This window comes from Dipodomys spectabilis, unplaced genomic scaffold (genome assembly GCF_019054845.1).
Source record: "Dipodomys spectabilis isolate Male_0828 unplaced genomic scaffold, ASM1905484v1 ptg000125l, whole genome shotgun sequence".
NCBI classification, from domain to species: domain Eukaryota; kingdom Metazoa; phylum Chordata; class Mammalia; order Rodentia; family Heteromyidae; genus Dipodomys; species Dipodomys spectabilis.
The window spans coordinates 4,450,049-4,472,016 of NW_024870802.1; positions in this window are offsets into that span (position 1 = coordinate 4,450,049).

Consider the following 21,968-nt stretch of genomic DNA (forward strand, 5'->3'; position numbering starts at 1 on the left):
CTATGTGGTGGATCATATCTCTTTTATTTTTTAATACTTTTTTATTGTGAAAATACTGTACAGAGGGGTTCCAATTACATGAACAAGGTAGTAAGTACATTTCTTATCAAGCATTGTTGTCTCCTCCTTTGTTTCCCCTTACCATCCCTGCCCTCCCATCTCCCCCTCACCCCTGCCAAAGTTGTAAATTTCGTTTGTCATCATAGCATTTTGTACATCTCATTGTTGCAATGGGTCCATCTGTATCCCTATTTAAACAATTTGTTTTTTTCCCTTCCCCTCCCCAAATTATACCAACATCAAATACAGTAAAAATGGGGGAGAGTACATTTCTTTTTGAACATTTTCACCCTTTCCTTCATTTTCTCCCAGGTTTCCCTCCCATACATGCCCACAAGTTGTATAGTTCATTTCAATATAGTTTCTACTGTGTACCACTGCTGCATTCGTAAACCTTATGCCCCTCCATTTCTGTGCCCCTCTTAATCCCCCACAAAAATGTATAAGCAAACAAATAAGAACAAAAGAAATAGAAATGCCTGTTCTAGGTGCATCCATTTCCCTGCAAATCACATAATACTATTCTTTGTAATGTCTGTGTAAGATTCCGTGTGTATAGGTACCACATTTTTTTTTGATCCACTCATCAATTGCAGGGCATCTGAGCTGTTTCCATAACTTGGCTATAGTGAATAGTGCAGCAATGAATATGGATATGCAGGTGTCTTTACAATTTCCTGACTTGTGTTGTTCTGTGTAGATGACTGGAGTGGTATGGCTGGGTCGTAGGGAAGATCTATGTTCAGGTTTTTGAGGAACCTCCATACCACTGTATTACAGTGGTTTTACCAGTATACATTCCCCCCAATCGTGCAATAGGATTCCTTTTTTCCCACACCCCCCTCCAGCATTTATTGTTCAAACTCATGATGTTCGCCAATATAACTGAGGTGAGATGGAATCTCAGAGTTGTTTTGATTTGCATTTCTTTTATGGTCCCAGGTATTAAGCCTTTCTTCATGTTTCTTTACCATTCTTAACTTCTGAAAACTCTTTTTTAGCCCCTAAAGCCCATTAAGTGATTGGTTTATTAGCTCTCAGAGGGGTTAGTTTTTTTTTTAGCTCCTTGTGTATTTGGATAGTAGGCCCTTTGTTGGGTGTATTGCAGGTAAAGATCTTCTCCCAGTCCATTGACTATCTTTCTAGCTTAATAACTATGTCCTTTGCTGTGCAGAAGCATTTTATTGATTGATTGATTGATTGATTGTCAGTCATGGGGTTTGAACTCTGGGCCTGGGCGCTGTCCCTGAGCTCTTCAGCTCAAGGCTAGCCCTCTATTTCTTGAGCCACAGCACCACTTCCCATTTTAGAGACAAGAGTCTCAGGGACTTTCCTACCCAGGCTAGCTTTGAACAGCAATCCTCAGATCTCAGCCTCCTGAGTAGCCAGTGTTACAGGCGTGAGCCACCGGTGCCTGGCAGCATTTTATTTTTATGTAATCCCATTTGTCAAGTCCCTCTCCTATCTGCTCTACCCCTTCACCATGATATTTTGAGGTTTTTAAAATTGTTACTATAAAGGTGATGTACAGAGGGGTTACAGTTACATAAGTCAGTACATTTTTTTTTGTTCAATGTCACTCTGTCCCTCACTCTCTACGAGTTTTTCCTTCCTATCCCCACCACAAGTTGTATAGTCCATTTTCAACATCATGTCTTGGGAGAACCAGCACAGCATTTGTTCACCTTCTGTGCTTCCCTTGATCTTCCAAGGAGACATAAACAACAATAAAAAAGACAAAAAGAAAACAAAAGCAACAACAGCAACAAAAAAACTCTTGTTTCCATTTAATTTTGATAAATGTTATTTCATTTTATCAGAAGTACAAAGGCATTGTGCCTTTGTATTCCTCTCCTAAGAATATCCTCCTTTGGTCTCACTGTGTTTGAATGCCTAGAGTCCTGTATAACTTATATCGTCCTGGTATATTTTAGATCTAGCCTCTGCATATGAAAGAAAGCGTGTGCCTTTTGTCTCTCTTAGGTTGGCATACCTCATTTAATATGATCTGTTGTAGGTCCATCCATTTTCCTACAAATAACAGAATATTATTCTTTCCAATGGCAGTGTAAAATTCTTCATCATGAACTCTTTTAAAAGAATCTGCCAGGCAAAGATGGGGGGAGATTGAGATATGGGGAAACTATCAAGGAGCAGGACTCAGTGTATCTGCAAAAGGCTAGAGTCTGATTTCCATGTTGGAGGTTTGGACTTATCCCTGAGCAAAGAATTCTAAGTCAAATGAGAAGTTAGGTCAAGAGAAGCTAGACAGGTAAGCAAAGACCAGGCTTCAACGATCCAGATTCTGTTTGTTCATTCTTTTAGATTTTTTAGAAGAGGTTGTATTATCAATATTAAAAATACAAAACAATGAAAATGTTCTAAATACTAAATACTTAGATATTAGCGGACAACTCAATGAAGGTATACATAAAAATAATCTCTATGCAATCTTTGTGGATAACTAAAGGAACCTATGATTTGCATGGAAAATCTAAACTGCAGAGTCATATTCTACCACTTCTACTGTAATTCTAAGTTTATAAAATATGCATACATGAAGACAAAAATGGGAACATTGTGCTAGGATGTGGGATATGGCTGAGTTTGATTTTTTCTTTTTTGAAAATGTTAAAACATATCCTTATGTAAAAACTTGTAAAGTTACACCAAAGTTTAGTTTGTTGTTTTCATATTTCCTTTTTTAAACAAATGTAAAACCTCCATATGTATTGCTGTTATTTACTTTTGCATTATTTTCTTGGAGAATTTTTATGAATAAAGGGAAATTCTGTACCACCCCCCCCCAAAAAAAGAACTGCTATAAAAATCATCAAAAATCTTATATCTATACATCCTGCTAGAACAGAGTAGGCTTAGTTCTAGGATGAAGTTCTTCTTCTCCTCAGTATTTTGAGGTCTTCACTTGAGAGGTAAAATGCAGTGAAGCCTCTTATTGTACAAGGAGGTTTCCTTGTGATATTTCCATATGTACATATAATGTACGTTGATCAAGTTTACCCCTTCTATTACTCTTTGCTCTGCATATATAAGAGAACATGAAACTTTATACAAATGGATGAAGTCAGGCAAAATATTAACAGCAATCATATCTCATATTGTTATCTCATTTGATTGTTATAAAACAGTCTGTTATTGTTGTACTCAGGACACAGACTAAATGAGGAAAACAGGGTGGAATGAGATTAAATGATTGTTCCCAAGTCACTTGGAGAGTTCATGGCAGGCTCCAGCTAACATTCGCCTTTATTTCTAGCCACTCTGGCAAGATCACCACATGTATAAATTTTAATCATTTTATCAGTAAGGAAATAGAGGTTCAGGGAGATGTTGACTGTTGGCAACAAATACATCTTTACAGAGCGCTTGCTGTATGAGCTCGATCAAGTCCACAGAAGTGGACAGGGGTGGGAATCTGAAACATACACACTTCGTAAGGTTGTCATCATCAGTGAATAGCATGAGGAACAGAAAAGAATGAAGTCCAATACTGATGCACATGAGTGCAGTTTTACTAAACTCTTACTATATTTGCAAAATACCCAAAGTTGGCAAGGAAGTTAAGCTGGTTAACATTCATGATCCTTTACTTCTACACATCCCTAGGACCCAAGATTGACCTTGGAGATTTCTGCACCTACAGTTTCTTTGTCTAGGCAGTGTAATCTTGCATCTCTTTATTGTAAAGTAATGTACAGAGGGGTTACAGTAACATGAGTAAGGTAATGAGTACATTTCTTGTCAAACATTGTTACCCACTCCTTTGTTCTCCTATGATTTCCTCTTGCCCTAGAAATGTTCATTTATTAGAGAGCAAAATGCCTCCAAAATAGAGCTGCAGCTTTTCTGATGATGATGTGAGTTACTCTATTCCTGACTATTGTTTTAGGTCTTTTCTTTAGATTGCAACAAGGTTTCATTGCTCCTTGTACTGCCTTGTCTGTGCCTTCCAGACCATTGATGTATTATGTCATTCAGCAATTGAACTAGACATGAGTCATAAAAGCAAATTTGTGTTAAAACATTCTTTAGCATTTCAGGTTTATCACCCTGTTTTAGTCAGTGACACTTTGTTTTAAAGAATTCCACAGAATGATCCACCTAAATAGATAATGTTGGACAACTCAAGTCATAGTAGCAATTAATTATACTTGCATTGTATTGTTGAGGGGAAGAATAATTTTGAAATGAAAGGCAATGGACTATTTCTAAATGTGATCTATGGTTAAGTAACTTCCTCATGATTCAGAAAAATGTCCCCAATGAAAAAGCAATGCTTATTTGTTAAGCTAACTGAATTTTGTTTGTTAATCTTTAATATATTCAGGAACAGAGTGAACTAGATACTAGAAGTACTCTCTCTTTGAGTTTAGAGATATAGTGATTTAGATTTAGAGATTGAGAATGGTCATCTTATCACTCACATTATTTCCTCTTTGGTTGTGGTGCTAGAAATCAGATTCAGGGCTTCAAACCTGCTAGGCAAGCACACTCTACCTCTGAGTTCCATTTCCAGACTCCCCACTTCCATCTGTAATTGAGTTGACCTACAGTTCTGAAAATGTCATGTTAAACTTGGAATTCAGAGAGAATAAATACTCATCAATTTCTCCAAAAATTCCACTCTTCCCATTTTGTTTTCACTCAGTCCACTAAATAGTACAGTTCTTCATGTGTTTATTGCTTATGCCCAGATCAGGAAACAGCCTGTATGTACCTCTTTTCTCCATTTCCAATACCAACATTTAAATTTAATGTGATTATTGATATGATTACATGTTTCATTGTTGTTGTTAATATTTTTGCCAGTACTGGGGCTTGGACTCAGAGACTCACACTCTTTCTTGGCTTTTTTTGCTCAGGCTTGGTGTTCTACCACTTGAGTCGCAATTTTTCTTCTGTCTTTTAGCTAGTTAATTGGTGATCATCTTGCAGATTTGTCTTTCCCGCTTGTTCTGAACCTTATTTCTGAGATCTCAGCCTCCTAAATAGCTAGGATTATAGGTGTGAGATACCAGCACCCTGTTGATATGCTTAGTATTAAATTCATCATCTTGGTCTTTATTTTCTATTTGTCATATTCATGTTTCTTCCATTTTCTCTAATTTTCTTCATTGTTTTAAAGCACTTTTATAATTTTTGTGATTCTATTTTATTTGCTTTATTAACTTCTTTAGCATTAAATCTTTATTTTCTCATGGTAGTGGTTACCTTTTCATTTATAGTCTATATCATTGACTTATTCTAGTTACCTCCAAACAGTACTATAATAATAGCACATCTTGGTACGAGACCTAAGAACTTTAACATGCAGATTTTAAGGGGTCACAATTCAAACCATAATCTCTACCTTCAATTTTATTGTCATATTCTCTTGTCAACATTCTTCGAGTAGGTTTTTAATTCTGATTCTTACATTTTTAGGTCCAAAATTTTTATTTGTTATATCTTCTTATTTCTTTGATACAATTTTATTACTTCACAAGGACTTATAGTTGTTTGTTGAATCATACATTTTTCTAGCTGCTGAAAAAAATCTTTGCCATGTAATTTCAGCATCTGAGTTTCTTCTTAGTAGTATCTGTTGTCTTTGTTCATTCATGTTGTGATTTGTTTGCTTTTATCTGTTGATAAGACATGTTGCATTCTGTTGTATTCTGGACATTATGGAGAAGATTCTGGCTCAGGGTTGAATATTTATTCTGATTGAAGAGACCTCACTCTGAATATTCATGGGCTGTGGTTCCAATGATGAAAGGTTCATCTTCAGAAGTTTTGTAGTGCTGTTTTGGTTTGCTTTTCCCAGTGTCACAGGCTTTCCTCTTAATACCTAATAGTCCCTATTGCAGGAATGAACAGCACTTTCTCAAGATGCCCTGCACGTTTGAGTAATGGAAAGCAGTCTCAATCCTTCAGAGATGGAAAACATTTCTTGGCCTAGCAGTTTTTTTCAGGACTTCTCTTTGATTCAAGAGAGAAACATGCCTGGAGTATAGTCTACGATTTGGTTGAGAGTTGGGAGATTTTAGACTTGGCTCACTTTATATCATTGGATAGATATTTGTGATACCCTCTAACAATAGTTTCTTTACTTCTGGAGAGATGCAAGAAAAGTCAAATCTATGTCATCTTGTCAACATTGGGAGGTTTATAATAATTCTTCTTAAAAATTTAAATGGATTCTGATGCACATATGTTAAGCTTTTTGTCTTCTTGTCACATTTTTTAAGTCTGAGACTGATAATTAAGATATTTCCTAAGGCATTTTTCCACACCAGAGTGGTTGCAAACCAATATTTACATCTTTACCTAGTTTTAATATTTGTGTTTCTGTTTTAGGGTACAAAGTGGGTATGGGGGAGCTTTTGTGAGTATCTAATTTTGAACTATTGAAAATCTAAAGTATGTGTTTTTATAGTAAAAGTGAATATAAATTTCCCCCAAATGAGCAAGGTTTATGATGCCTTCTGGGGTAAAGGGGACAGTATTTTTCCATCTATTTGTAGAAATGTAAGTGATATATTTTTGTTTTACATAGGTATGAAATTATTTAATATTTTATTAAAAGTGTAGAAAAATTTTCTTTTTTTTATTGTGAGAATACCATACAGAGGAGTTACAATTACATGGGCAAGATAACGAGTACATTTCTTATCAAGCATTGTTGCCTCCTCTTTGTTTCCCTTTCCCATCCCTTCCCATCCTCCACCCCCCCCTCCAAAGTTGTAAAGTTTGTTTTTTGACATAACGACTTGTATATCTCATTGTTGCAATGGGTCCACCTGTATCCCTATTTAAACGATTTGATTTTTCCCTTCCCCTCCACAAATTATACCGACATCAAATACAGTGAAAGCAGGGGTTATACCATGGGGGAAGGACATACAAAGCAACATAGAAATCATCTTATAAATATGTTAGAAACAATTGCATAAAAGAAAAAAAAACATTTGAATACTTATCTTGGGGTTCATTCCCCTAACATCAACTTATCTGACCTTTTCTGCTTGACTCAGATATATACTAGTTATTGCAAATAAGGGAAACCATGGGACCTATGTTTCTTTGGGCCTGGCTTACTTCACTTAATATAATTTTTTCCAAGTCTTTCCATTTCCTAACAAATGTGGTATATATACACAATGGAATTCTATGCCTCCATCAGAAAGAATGACATTGCCCCATTTGTAGAAAAATTTTCTTGATTAACCAGTGTTCATGACAAAGGCTGTTTCTTCTTAGAGATATTTAATTTTGTTAAAGCAACCAGAATTAATGAGTTCCTATTCACAATAATCAATGTGAATTTGTTAAAAAATAAAATCAATCCTTGGGCTCTAATTAGCTATTAAATGTCTCACCTGACAGCCACCAAAAATGGCTCTCATTTTTAATTTCAAGATCATGAGATTGATTCATTTGTCACTGTTTGGAATCTCATCAGGAAATTTCAACTGTTGTTATTAAGATCTCTATGAGTTTCTGAGATAAATAGTCACACGAGCTTCATTTGGGAAAGGAGCATGCTACTTTCAGAGAGCAAACTTTAATTTGCAAAAATAAAATTTTATTTAAATCTATTAAAACCATTTTAGTACATTGCATATGCTGTGCATTCTGACAGTCAGTAGGAAATATGCATAAGGCAAAGCCTGGATTTGGAGATAACAAATGTGTATACAAAATGGTTAGCTAGAATCTGGGACACCAACTATCAAGTCAGGAAAGGCAGACTAAGGAAGTGTAGGTGGAAAAGCAAGGAAGGCTTTTAAGAGTAGGAAAAATATTACCTGGTATTCAGAACAAGATGAGTGTTGAACGAACAGAAAGGAGATAAGCACAACTCCAGAGAAATGTGATAGACCAGAGCTAGAGATGGGAAAGAATTTGGCTGATGCTTCCTAAATAGAGAGTAGCATGGTAAGAAAAGGGTAGGAGTTAGGAAAAGGGGAAGGATAGATCAAGGCAAGACAAAGAGAGAATTTTCTTGATATCCTTAAAGAAAACCATGATCATACTTTTTAATAATTATGTGAATACCTTGGAATGAGAATTGCTTTTCTTCTCTCTCTGCAGCATTTGATCTTCATAATTTAACTTGATCACATGAATAAGGAACAATGGAGAATCTAAGGTTCTCCTCACTCATGAATAGAACCAGTAGTTCTTCTCTTTCTCCTCCAAAAGTTCTAATTCCTTCTACCTTGAGCACAACCTTCCCTGCAGACATTGCACCAAATATGCAAATCTACCTTTAAATGAGCCAAGCCAAGTTGAAAATAGCTTTTGTTAGAACTTGGAGACAAATTTTGCTTTCTGCACTTGTCAAATGGATTCCTATTTTTCTTTATGACCCATTTCCATGATGGTGTTCATTTTATGTCATTATTTTCCTCCAGCAAATGCTTGTTCTGAAAACTCAGTTCTGAAATAGTTATTTTTGAAATTGCAAGGGTTTTTTTACTTAAGAATTTTAGCAATAGGTAAACACCTATCTTGAAATATTTTTCTGAGTATATATAATCTTAATGTTTAGAATTTTAGGTTCATAGGAATATTGAGCAGAAAGTACAGAGAGCTCCCAAATACTCCCACCACCACCCACCATTAATAGCCTGTATCAGGGCAGTGTGATTCATACTAATTTTGAAACTAGATTGACAAATCATCTTTACCACCCCTCCCAAGTCCACTGTTAGTGGACACTCTTGGTGTTATACATTCTGCAGGTATGGACACAGGTAAAATGACATGTATCCTCATCAAGCATTATAGGATTATACAAAAGTTTCATTTCCTTAAAAAAATTCCATGCTCAAGTAAGCCAGGCCCAAAGAAACATAGGTCCCATGGTTTCCCTTATTTGCAATATCTAGTATATATCTGAGTCAAGCAGAAAAGGTCAGATAAGGTGATGTTAGGGAAATGAACCCTAAGATATGTATTCAAATGTTTTTTTTCTTTCATGTGATTGTTTCTAACACATTTATAAGATGATTTCTTTGTTGCTTTGTATGTCCCTCCCCCACAGTATAACCCCTGCTTTCACTGTATTTGATATCGGTATAATTTGTGGAGGGGAAGGGGAAAAACAAATCGTTTAATTAGGGATACAGGTGGACCCATTGCAACAATGAGATGTACAAGACGTTATGTCGAAAATGAACTTTACAACTTTGGTGGGGGTGGGGGAGAGGATGGGAAGGTATGGGAAGGGGAAACAAAGGAGGAGGCTACAATGCTTGACAAGAAATGCATTCATTATCTTTCCCATGTAATTGTTACCTCTTTGCACAGTATTTTCACAATAAAAAATAAATTAAAAAAATCTATGTTCCAACTTTCACCCTCCCCATGGCCTCCAACCTCTATCAACTACTTGTGTGTGTATAGATGCTGGTACTGGATTTGTACTCAAAGCCATGCATGCTCACTTGCTCTACCACCTGAGCCATGCCTCTACTTTCTGCTTTTTGCTGGTCAGATTTATCTATCCAAACTGACTTCGAACTGCGGTTCTCAGATCTTAGTCTCCTGAGTACCTAGGATTATAGGTGTGAGTCACCAGAGCCTAGCCATCAGTCACATTTTTTAAAGTGCCTTGACAGTCCCAGGGCTTGAACTCAGAGTCTGGGCACTGTCCCTGAGCTTCCTTTGCTCAAGGCTAGTGCTCTGCCACTTGAGCCACAGAGCTACTTCTGGATCTTTCTGAGTAGTTTGTTGGAGATAAGAGTCTCATGGACTTTCCTGCATGGACTTGCTTCGAATCACAATCCTCAGATCTTAGCCTCCTGAGTAGCTAGGATTATAGGAGTGAGTGAGTCACCAGTGCCCAGCCAGTCACATTTTTAAGTTATCATAAAGTAACTGAATTTTTTCTTAAGCTAAGATAACTTTTTACTAAGCCTATATATATATATCATTTGTTTCTTGACATATGTGTGTATGTGTGTGTGTCTCAAGAAGCAAATGATTTACTTACTCAAATCCCAAATGCATTATTTGTTTGGAGTTTGTATAGCAATACATCCTTAGATGGCTGTGCTTACATCCAACTATGCACAGAAACCTAAGACTAAACAAGTACTGACCTCCCTCCTATTTGTGGAACTGTCAAATATTCTGGAATATGTCCATCATTCTCACCTCGTTATTATTCCTCATCATTATTTTGGCGATAAATGGTTGATTCAGTGTTAATTTGAAATAATTGCTTTCAGTGCATTTATTTTGTACCTAACAACATAGGCTCAGCTTGTTTCCTGTTCTATTTCCACAGAAATAAATAAATAATATAATTGGGAATGATGTAAATACTTCTTTTGGTGCATTATATTCCATATTAGAATGAAATACTTGTTGAAGGGAAGGGCTAGGATTCTCCCCCAAGTTGAAATTAGCACAACTTTGATATTTGATACTCCATCTATCATTACCTTTAATAGGTATTTGTAAATATTAGCTTTGATTCACTGTCATAACATTAACCTTGCCTACAATATTTGCGTTGTATTTTCTTTCCTGCAAATTTAATAGTAAAGAAAACACTTGCTTCATGGCCTCCATTTTCAAGTACTATATGTACAAAAAGAAAGTGGATATTTTTTCAATATGATCATAGAGAATACCTAATATACCCCAAAAACCTTCTTCCAATTAACTTAGAAGCATAAATAAATCATTTTCTACAGTACAGCAAGCCAAAGGCACAGAAAGCCTCTTGTTCCGTCTGTCCAAAGAAGAACATATTTCTGTCTTCACATACTAGCCCCCACAAAGGCTAGTTCCAGAATGTAGTCCAGACTTTGTGGATCTTGTATTCAACTTGAGTAGCTCAGGCTTATAGGAACAGAACTGCCTAAGGGAATAGAGAATCTCAGGAAGCCTTGCCCTTTCCTCAAAGTAGAAAGTTTGGGATAAGGGAGGAGTACTGTTAAGTCTACTTTTAATAAATTAAAAAAAACAACAAGTAGACCTACTTGTAATAAATTTTCAACAACCAGAAACTAAAATTTTCATGGTCAGAGGCAAAGGACCTGAGGTCATACTGTGTTTGTATCCCAGGCGCACACCTTGTATAGTTGTGGGATTTGGGACAAGTTGCATAACCTTTCCAAATCTCAGTTCCTTTTTTAGAAAGGAAGCAGTTTTCTAGGATTATAGGAAGATTGCATAAGAGTGAAATGCATAAATAAATGTGTACCACAATGCCTGGCATGTAACAAGCATATAACCAATAGCGATTACTGCTCTTATTAAAAAAGACTGTCATATTTACAAGCTGTTCACTGGGCTTCCATTAGCTTGTGATAAGAAGAAAAGAGGGTGGAGATAATGTTGGGGGCTTCCCTTGGCAGATTTTGTGTGCAGGAAAGGTTCAGAGACAAGCAGGAAGTGCTGAATAGGAGCAGTGAGTCAATTGTCAGGAAAACCCCTCCCTTGCCATTCTCTCTTCCTCCACAATCTCTACCCTTCAATCATATTGGTCTGCTTACTAGCGTTTCTATTGGATCGTCTAAGACATCATCTTTACATACTTTGGGTCTTTCCATTTGCTTTATCTTCTGCCTCAAGAACAACCTCAACCACCCTACCTCATTGAACCAAACCTTTTATCCTGTGTAGGTAACAATGAAAAGTCACCCTTCCAGAAATTTCTGGCACTCTGGACTGGGTCAGCTAAGTTGTACCATAGCACTAGTCACTTCTTGATTTCTTCTGGCTCAATATTTGCCTTCCCTGCTAGATTGGAAGCTCCATGCAAATGGAGGCTGACTCACACATCTAGCAGACATATCAGCATATAGGTGGTGCTCAAAAATCATACACTAGCTCATTAGTGAGAAAAGGCCTGAGGTCCTTCTATGTCCTTTCCCAGCTAGCATCTCCAGCTCCCTTGGTAGCAACAGTGTTTAGAGCGATGCTCATCTCCTAGGGTAAAGAACAAAGGACAATGTCTACTATGTAGATAATGGGCAGGAGTTTCCCCTTTATTGATCCCAATGCTGTTTAATCCTACTCTTGCCGTGAATCTGTCCATGGCTTTCTGATTCCCATTTGTGCTGCTAAGGATGTCCTTTGAGCATCTGAAGCTATCATGGAAAGCAGCTGAAACTCTGTGATCAACCTAAGAAGGCAAGGCCTTGGGAAATGTCTAAGGGCATTCATTTACGCATTCAATAATAATGCCATTATCACAGCTGAAAATAATAGAGTGCTTGTATTGTCTTTCCTTTCTCACCATGACCTTATGAAGTAAAGACTATTCCTCCACAAAGAAAACTGTACAATGAAGAGAAACAACTTTGCCAATGTCACAAACAAGATGAGTTGTGAAGCCAGGATTTGAACCAAGTCCCTTCCCCAACATGTTATTTTGTGTCCCTATATTGGCATTCATATACCAATCATGAAATGAGATGCTTTGAATTCCAAGGCAATCAGTTCTCAGATCATGGTCTCAGAGAATCTGCAGTTGGGTAGAGGAGCCAAGCAATACTTTCAACAAGCCCTGGGCTTACCATTGACCTAGTGGGATGAATTGCAAGGCAGAATGACAATCAAACATCAGGAGGGTACTTGGTAGATACTGTAATCCAATTTTCACCTCACAGGCACAAGTATTCAAATAAATATTTGTTGTACTTGGGCAAATGTCTCTTCCTGAGTAAGCAGGAGTAAAGTTAATCCTTGACTCTCTGGGAATCCACCCCTCCCCGCCGCCTTTGCTCGATGGTCAGCTTGTTCTTGGATGAAGGATGTGTTACTTGTACTTAAAAGAAGATAAAACCAACTCTAGCTTTGAAAGCATGTGATATAATTTTAAGTTATTAGACCATTATTAATGTGCAGGGAACAGTTCCAAAATGTTATTCTAAAACTCTGATTCAAAGAAAACCTATTTTATTAACCTGCTTAGCATTTTCTCTCTAAAAAGTAGATAATTTGTAGATTTTATGGTTTAACATCTTCAAAGAAAAGGGGATTCTCATTACCCTCTTTTTGCTAAATTAGCATTTGGTGCTATCCTTCCCCCCCCCACCCCCTATTTTTTTTTATTTCAAAAATGCTCGCTGTAGCCTGCTGTGGTGGTCCCAGCAGAATCACTGTGGGTTTTGTGTCTCCTTTCTGGATTCACTAGACATATGTGGCTTGACAAATATCTAAGCTAACAATCTATTTTATAACTCAGAAACTGAAAGCTTAAATTGATTAGTTGCTGGTAGCTCAAGCAATATGGAATCATGGATTGATCATAAAAAGATATGGGTTTAAACTCTTAGCTGTCATTTACTAGCTAATAATGAGTCAAACAAATATGTATTACATATATGCTATGGAATGGGTTTTATGCTCTAGAAATACAAAAGCATGTAAGAAAAAATTCCTTCTGCGTTTTATGAAATGTGCATTTCATGGTATAATAAAAAAAAGTTTAGCATTTTTGAGGAACTAAAGAAAACAAAATTATGGGAATGAGAAAAGATTGGAAAGCAGAGCTGTGCACTTGTGTCTCATGCCAGTAATCCTAACTACTCAGGAGGCTGAGATCGAAGATCATTGTTTGAAGCGTGCCCAGGCAAAATAGTTTATGAGATTCTTATCTCCAATTAACCAGCAAAAAAAAAATGGAACTAAAGCTGTGGCTCAACTGGTAGAGTGCTAGCCTTGAGCTGAAAAAGCTCAGGGATAGCACCCAGGCCTGAGTTCAATCCTAAGGACTGGCACGCACACACACACACACACACACACACACACACACACACACACACACAGAGGCACACACTCACATACACAGAGGCACACACTCACATACACATACACAAAAGATTTGAAAGTGACCCAAGATAAAGTTATAATGGAAGTCATTAGGAGTGGAGGTGCTTTTAGGTTATGATAGAGATGACAATGACATTGGGTTTTGTTTCTGTAACACTAGAACTAAGATGTACTAAAACAGATCATTCTAGCCAGGTACTGGTGGCTCACACCTGTAATCCTAGATACTCAGGATACTAAGATCTGAGGATCACGGTTCAAAGAAAGTCTGGATAAACAAACTCAATATATTCTTATCTCAAATTAACAAAAATAAATAAATAAATAAATAAATAAAGTTCAGGTGTGGCTCAAATGGTAGAGTACTAGCCATAAACAAATTAACTATGGGATAGTGCTCAGACACTGAGTTTGAGCACACACACACACACACTTTACTACTTGCATGTAGAATATTCACTAACTAGTATTAATTTACATGAACTAGCTCAAGCACAGAGGGTTTGTCATCAAGGAAAAGAGATGATGCCTTATGGAAACCTACTCAGACAATAACTACATATGCCTTCCTGGAAATGGAACCAGGAAATAGGAAGCCATTTCTACAGAAACTCTTTTCTGATGTGTATTCTCTGTTCATCTGCTTCTCTCTGGTCTTTACAAAGCATATTTCTTTATCTGGTCTTTACAAAACATGCTTCTTTATCTCCAGCCTCAGGTCTACATGACCAGACAACTCAACTAGTCAGAGCTTAGTCTCTTTCCTTCTGACTTTTCATCTCTCTGCACTAAAATTAAGCAAGCTTCAGCTCATGTCTTTCTGAGTGGAGTTCTTCATACAAGCTGTGTTTGGGCTTTGTAATAAGTTCCCAAAGTCAGTTGCTCATTTTTGACCTGGGCAGGTATAGGTGGCAGGAAAGGGTTATATGATTCAATTTTGAGTTTTGTCCTTAGTGCTTGAAGAAACTAAAATGCAGATAGTTAGCTCACTGGTAAGTTTTTAAATATATAAAATCTTTTCTTTTTTGACCCCACATAATTTTTAAATGGTCAAATGGCTATCAAATTCTGTGAAGATCTGATAAAGATTAAGGGGCTTTTAGAGTTAGACCACTCTAATTAATATGCCTACATGTACAAGAAAATGTATCCTGGTATACTAGGAAGTCGGGAAAGCAGTGTAGGAGGGAAATTATCCCCACCATTTAGCAGCTGTAACTTCCAATACAAGCTCCCTTGATGGTCCTGAATACAGGTGATAATTAACTTTTCCAAATTCTAGTTTGAGCTAATTTTCAACTTTGCAGTATGCTCTTTTAAAAAAAAATCTGTAATATTATTAGAGCAATGTGATAAGAGAAAGAATATCTAAACAGTGGCTTAGTAACTAGGACTTTCCCTCACAAAAGAAAAGACAAAAAAATTAATGTATACAAGTATATTATACTTTTTTCATTTTCTTGCAGTACAATATATCTCGCCACGAAGTAAGGAGCAGCAGGTATTTGGCTGTCAGGGAAATGGTTCTGAAGATGAAACTAATTTCAGAGTCGTGCACCACAAGAATTCATCCTTTATTAGAACATTTCAAACATTTTTCAAAATGACCTCATCAAAAAGAGGACTTGGGAGCTGAGTTTGGAACCTAGAGCTGTCCAAATGTTGAGGATTTGTCTTAGAAAAGTGATGTAGAACAAGCTATAGTTTTATAGAGAATTCACTAACTAGTATTACTCTGTGGAGCATATTGTTTGAGTCATAGTTTTTTTTTTAAGATTCCTACATGATGTAATTGAAGAAACCATGCATACAGCCATCGCTGTCCAATCCCTGCAGCCTCTTGCATGTGAAACCCTGAGCAAATAACTAAACCTCAATCTTTTCCATTTATTTAGTAGGAAATTAGATGATAGTTTGTGTTCTTTTGGTGCTCTGATTGAGGTCCAGAAGCTGAAAAACCAAAGCTAGGATGTTTTAAGTCATGTATGATTCAAAATGAAACATATATGCACACATATAGAATTTGGTAAGCTGTGCCTTTAAATATAGTTACTGACTACTTCAAGTATGTAAGGGATGTAGAATGGAAAGAGAGTTTCTATTAAAGTGGGGAAGCAGTAGGCTACCCATACGCTCACAGCTTATTGAAGGGAATATTGCCAGGAGGGGACTCCCTTCCTGGAAATTACAGAGCTGGGCCCCAAGATCACTATGTCTATGGAGCTGGAGTTTTCATCCAATATTTATCTTCTTCAAGTCCTTTTCTCAGTGAGGTTTCCCCTGACTACCTAATGTTAATTCCCCTTCAACAAATCCAGTCTCCCTCCCTTGCTTCACTGTTCTCCAGAGCATCTATCCCTCTCTAACTTTTTATACCATTTATTAATTAGTTAATCCTCCTTCCCAAATGCTATTTTTATCAGAAGGAGGTCCTAAGCACTGCAGTCTATGACTTCAAATTGTTTCTGGCAAGTGGTAGAGGCTCAATATATTCTTGAAGTAAATTAAATCGTGAGAAACTATGTATGTTCTTGGGGTCATATATGTATGCTAGGGAATGTGAGGTGCTTGACTCCCTACAGGAAATAAGTTGGAGAGTTGAGGAGAGGGGAAATAGAGTGGACTGCAGGGACAAGAATATAGGCCATGTGTGTGTGCTGAGGGTATAAAATGGTTCAAGTCATCACAAAAGAAAGACAGCCCTGCAGTCAGAGAAGGACCTGAGAAGGGCTGGACAGTGAACAGAAACGTGCCTGTACCAGGAAACTAGCTACCAACTGGAGCCAGCAGAGAGGTTCTCTCTGGGTTAGCATTTGACTTCTGCTGCCATCCGTGAGCCCCAGAGACAGATCTAGAGTGTCCCAGTTGGATGTGATCTTTCTCGCTCATCCCTCTCATCTATCTTACTCTAATCCTGGAGACCAAAGAAGTGATGAGGAGAAAGACTAGAGAGAAGGATGGATGAGGCAAATGAAGACTGAGAAGCTAGAGTACACCTCTACTTCTTCACTCTTATCTTTCCAAGCTATGTCCTGCTCAGGCTCAGAAAGGAGACATTTTAAAAGCACGGAGACAGCAAAAGTCTGATATTAAAAAAGAAAACCCACTGGATTCGGAAAAAAACTTTCTCCTAAAATACTCATGATATGTGGAAACGTCAAGAAAAGAAGGGGAATCTGTTTGATATTCTGTTGAGATTAATTATGAAGGCTGAGCTTCAAGGACAATGATTGGAGGGGAACAGTGTTCATCTCTGCACCCTACCAAATCAGCTCTCTTAAGCTTATGGTGTGTAAAATAGTAAGGGAAAAGGTGACTAAATTATCCAGCCCACTGTCTGACATGGAACTGTCAATGCTCATTTGTGTCCTTGCATAAGCATCTCCAACTGAACAGCTAGTCTCTGCCACATATACCCATGTGGTCTGCATATTTCTTCATTTACCTGTCTCTTCCATAGAATTTTCACTGGCATCTCCATTCATTTATTCAATGCAGAGACTGTAGATTTTTCTCTCTGCACATTTTCCTGATTCCTAGTGATAACAATGGTTTACACGATAACCTACTGAGGACCTAGCACACTGAGTACTCTAAGCATTTTGTTACATGTGATTTTTTTCACTTCTGAACCACAACCGTAGGATGGCATTACAAAGTATCAAAATTAGATTTCTGTATGAATGGCAGATGCAGATTGTGGACATAGGACAAAACAAAAAGCTAAAGAAACTCACTGGAATTGGCCCACATCCTGACTCATGCACGTGCTGGAACATGTACTCATCCTTTCTCACCTACCTTACCTGCAGATTCTTTTCCTTGGTGAAATCAGAATGGCTATTGAAGTTTGCTTTGCTACATTCCTTGGGAAGAAACTAGGGCTTGTAATCTCTTTCCATGTACGCAAGATGAAAACCAGCTTTCCTGATTCAACAGGTAAAATCAGTGCTTCAAATAAAAAGCCTTGAGTCTCACATATTGACTGCAGTGATCCAAAGAGAAACTCTGATTTTCCAGGCAAGAACAAGAAAAAAGATCAGTAAGAATTCCTTTATCTGTTTCTAATGAAGAGCATTTCCACATCCTCAGCCTACTCATCTCACTTGGAAAAACGTTTACATAATGAATCTGCAGCCAGGCCTGGTTGGTTTTGCTTTGCTTATAATGTTTAATGATCATCTGTTCCCAGAAGCAAACTCAGATCCTCTGACCACTAGCCACCAGGCTGTGAACTCCTACAAAGAAGCAGACCCTGTAGCTTAGCTGCTGGCAAATGCAAGCTCAATCATCTCTGCACACCTCACATATTATATTGAATGTAACCTCTCTGCCTACAGTCTCACTGCTGCACCTACCCAATTAGTGCAAGCTGAATTAATAAGGTGCTGCTCAAATGCATACAATCTCCCAGCAAATGAGAAAGTACATGGAGAAATATTTATTTCTAAAGCTCTAACTAAGGTAGCAGTTCTTTTTGTTCCTCTCTTTTTTGCTTCCAGTGTTGCTTCCTACCCAGCTAATAAAAGGACTTCTGCTATGATGTGGCTGTGTGTGGAATTTCATTAGCTCTTCATTTGTAAGTAAAGTGCTTCCCTGGAACATAGGTGTGCTGACACATATATCAGGCACATCCTCTGGGAGCACATGAATAACAATTCCATTTGTATTTGCTTATTATTTATGGACATACTCAAAATGAGAGGGAGGCACTTGGTTAACAGTCTGATTTGAAAGCATTCAGCCAGAGTATGGAACTTGATATCTTTTCCATTCCTTCCTTTGGCCCAAGGCATGAAGATTAGATTTGTTTTCACGAACTCCTGCTGTTCATACTATCCTGTCTGAAACCAGAATACTCTTAAGGTAGCAGCGATAGGCCTGTCAATGAGCATCAATAGATTGGGCTGCATACCTGTGGGTGATGAAGCTTCAGTCCCATCTTGGCACCTGCACACACTACCGTGGTGATTAGGAACTGGAAAATTGCTAATCCATTGGAAATGGCCCCTGCTATGATTCCTGCCACCCAAGTAATTGGGTTCAGAACACAAGTCCATTTCAGGGAAAACACGTGGGAAATTATTCTCTGGAATTAGATGAGCATCTCACCCATATCTCTGAAAAAAACAATTGTATCTATTTTTTCTGAATATTTCATGATTGGGTATATCTAATTACCTATGCTGTCATCATTCTTAACACGTGTCTGGTGTTATTTTGCTAGGTAACTATTGGCTGCTGATGTCAGTGTCAGATTTAAGGCATGCTGACAGGCCTTTTGAACCTAGCAGCAGCTGTTGTTTGCTAACCCTTGTTTTGCTGTACAGCGTGGTAGCCCCTCACGTGGGTTCCATCTGTTATGAATCACCATCCATAGTTCATCAGTGGGGGAAATGAGACTGACACTGTGTTGTTTGAGCAGGGGCACATAGTGAGTCAATAGCAGAACTAGGATTCACTTTCCATCTCTACAAATAATACCTGTGCTATTTGTTTTCCTTGGCCAACAGAGAAAACAATGGAAATAATAGATAACCAAATGGTTTGTGAGTTCTCTACTGCTTCAGATATGAGAAGTGTTACCCTGGGTGGTCAGACTGGGCACAGCTAAGCCTCAAGCAGAATAGTAGCTGATATTTTTATGGCTGACCAAAATAGGTAGGCTAATAAGAAGATATACCTTACATTGTCTTTCCTTTATCTTGGCTCAAGCTAAAGCTTATTTTCTTGGGATTACAAATTTTATACTTAGAATTTATCAGTTGTGTTGGAGACCTTCTAACTGATCTATGTCTCTTTCCACATCCATAAACAAAATTCTTTTCAAAATCCATTCTCATGCTTTCGAATGAATTTCCTCTCAATATATTTGTAAATAAAAAATTAAAAGGAAAAAAGGAAAAGTATTATATACTAATCAGAGGATTGGGTACTTTAAGTCTTCCATACTCTATGGAAAAAACTAAATTCTGTATATTCAAGGGATAACTCAACTAGTGTGATTCCTTAGAAAGGAAAACTCAAAGTTAGGTGAAACAAACACCAGGAAAGAGTGTTTGAAAGGGATGGAATGGGGCCAAGAGGAACGAGGTAGACAACTACCGGGGAGAAGAGGGAGAGAATGCCGTCAAGAATCCAATGTATAGCCTACAAAATTAATAAGAATGAAGGAAACGATGTGTAGGGTGAGAAAGTTGAAAGAGGTGACATTGATCAAGATATATTGTATTAATAAACTGCTTTGTTAAATGGCAAATCCTTTGTACAACTACTCCAAGATAATTTTAAAAGCAAATATCAAACAATTAAATACTAAGCAGCGCATAATTTTGGACTATTACCTTCAATAGAGCATTGTTACTGCCCCCAAAAATATGAAACACACACACACACACACACACACACACACACACACGCACACACGCACACACACACACACACACACACACACACACACACACACACACACCATGAGCAGGATGCATAATTTCCTGCCAAACTCCACCACTTCTCTAATAACATCGAGCAAAACTGGAGTTATGTCTTTGGCCTTTGATTTGCACATTCAGTTACTCTACTCTTGAATTTTTGAAATACGTGCCAATGCTGGGAGAAGGACTAAGGGAAAATTGGTCTGGCTTCATGCAGATACTACCTGGATTTCTGTAGCAGATACTACCTGGAGCAACTGGTGAATGGTGACCTTTGAAAAGAACCTCGCAGAAGCACTGGCTGGGGCTGTGATATCTTTGAGAACAGCTTATTGCCTGGAAGAGCATGAGATATTCCACTAGAAACCCTTCTTGCCATACCCACTCCATTCCTCCATGTCCTACACTGCAGTGATCTGGACACTAGATGATTAGTAGGACAAAATTCATCACAAGCAAAATGTACAGTAAAAAGGAAGGTAGGGGGCTGAGTAGGTGGCTCAGTGGACGAGTGCTTGCCTTGCATGCATGAGTCTCTGGGTTCAATTCCTCAGCACCACATAAGCAGAAAAAGCTGGAAGTGGTGCTATGGCTCAAGTGGTAGAGCACTCGCCTTTAATGAAGAGCTGAAGAGCTGAGGGACAGTGCTCATATTGGTATATAGGTCATATTGGGGTGTGTGTGTGTGTGTGTGTGTGTGTGTATGTGTGTGTGTGTATGTGTGTGTATCATGCCAATACATTTGGAAACCAAAGTCAAATGAATAATTTCTGAAAAGAAACTAATGACAAAGTCAAGAAAAAATAGAAAACTTAAGTAGACATACAGATATTAATAAAATTTATTTGGAAGATGACCACAAACCTCGTATTCAATATTTTTTTTGCACCTTATTTAAACAGCTTGGATACAACAAAACTTGCAGCTGATGGTCCCTGTTTCCCAAGGAACTGGCATTCTAAGAGACAGGTGAATGAGATACAAATCTCGGTTGGAAAAGTGATGTATCAGGTGGCATTATCTCCATGTAAAGGTGGAAGAAGGGTTCAGCATCAGTGATGATTATGGCAGTAATAAACACTATGACCATTAGAGCAGTAATGAGCACTCTGGTCATAATAGACGTCTATAACTAAGCACTTAGTATGATTCAGGTACTTCATGTGCATTATCTTATTTATTTAATTTATTACCCACTAAACGTGTGGAATAGATATTGTAACCTCTATTTTATAGATAGGAATTTGATGTTGAAGGCGATTAAAGTCATCTTGCTAACTTAGAGTTTGGAGCTAGCCGATTTGATTTGGGGTGATTATTTTTGAAATACAAGAAAGCAGAGGAGAACATACCAAATAACAGCTTTGATTTGAAGCCACTGGCATAAAATGCATTTAATCAGTTTGGGTGATCTAGAATTTTTTCTGTTAATTTCACTTATGACTTTTGAATATCATTGTATCATGTGTGTAGTTTTTTCTTACTAGAAGGTGATACCATCTAAATATGATTACTAAGAGCATTTGCAGAGGGTACTGAGTAAAATTATGTTTATCCCCCCTAAAATCACTTAGACTTTGCCTACATTTCTGTTACTATGCTCTGACTTCATCGCTTGGAAGATAAGTGCTTAGAGGCTTGAGGCTGTGTCTTATCCACTTGGACCGAATAATA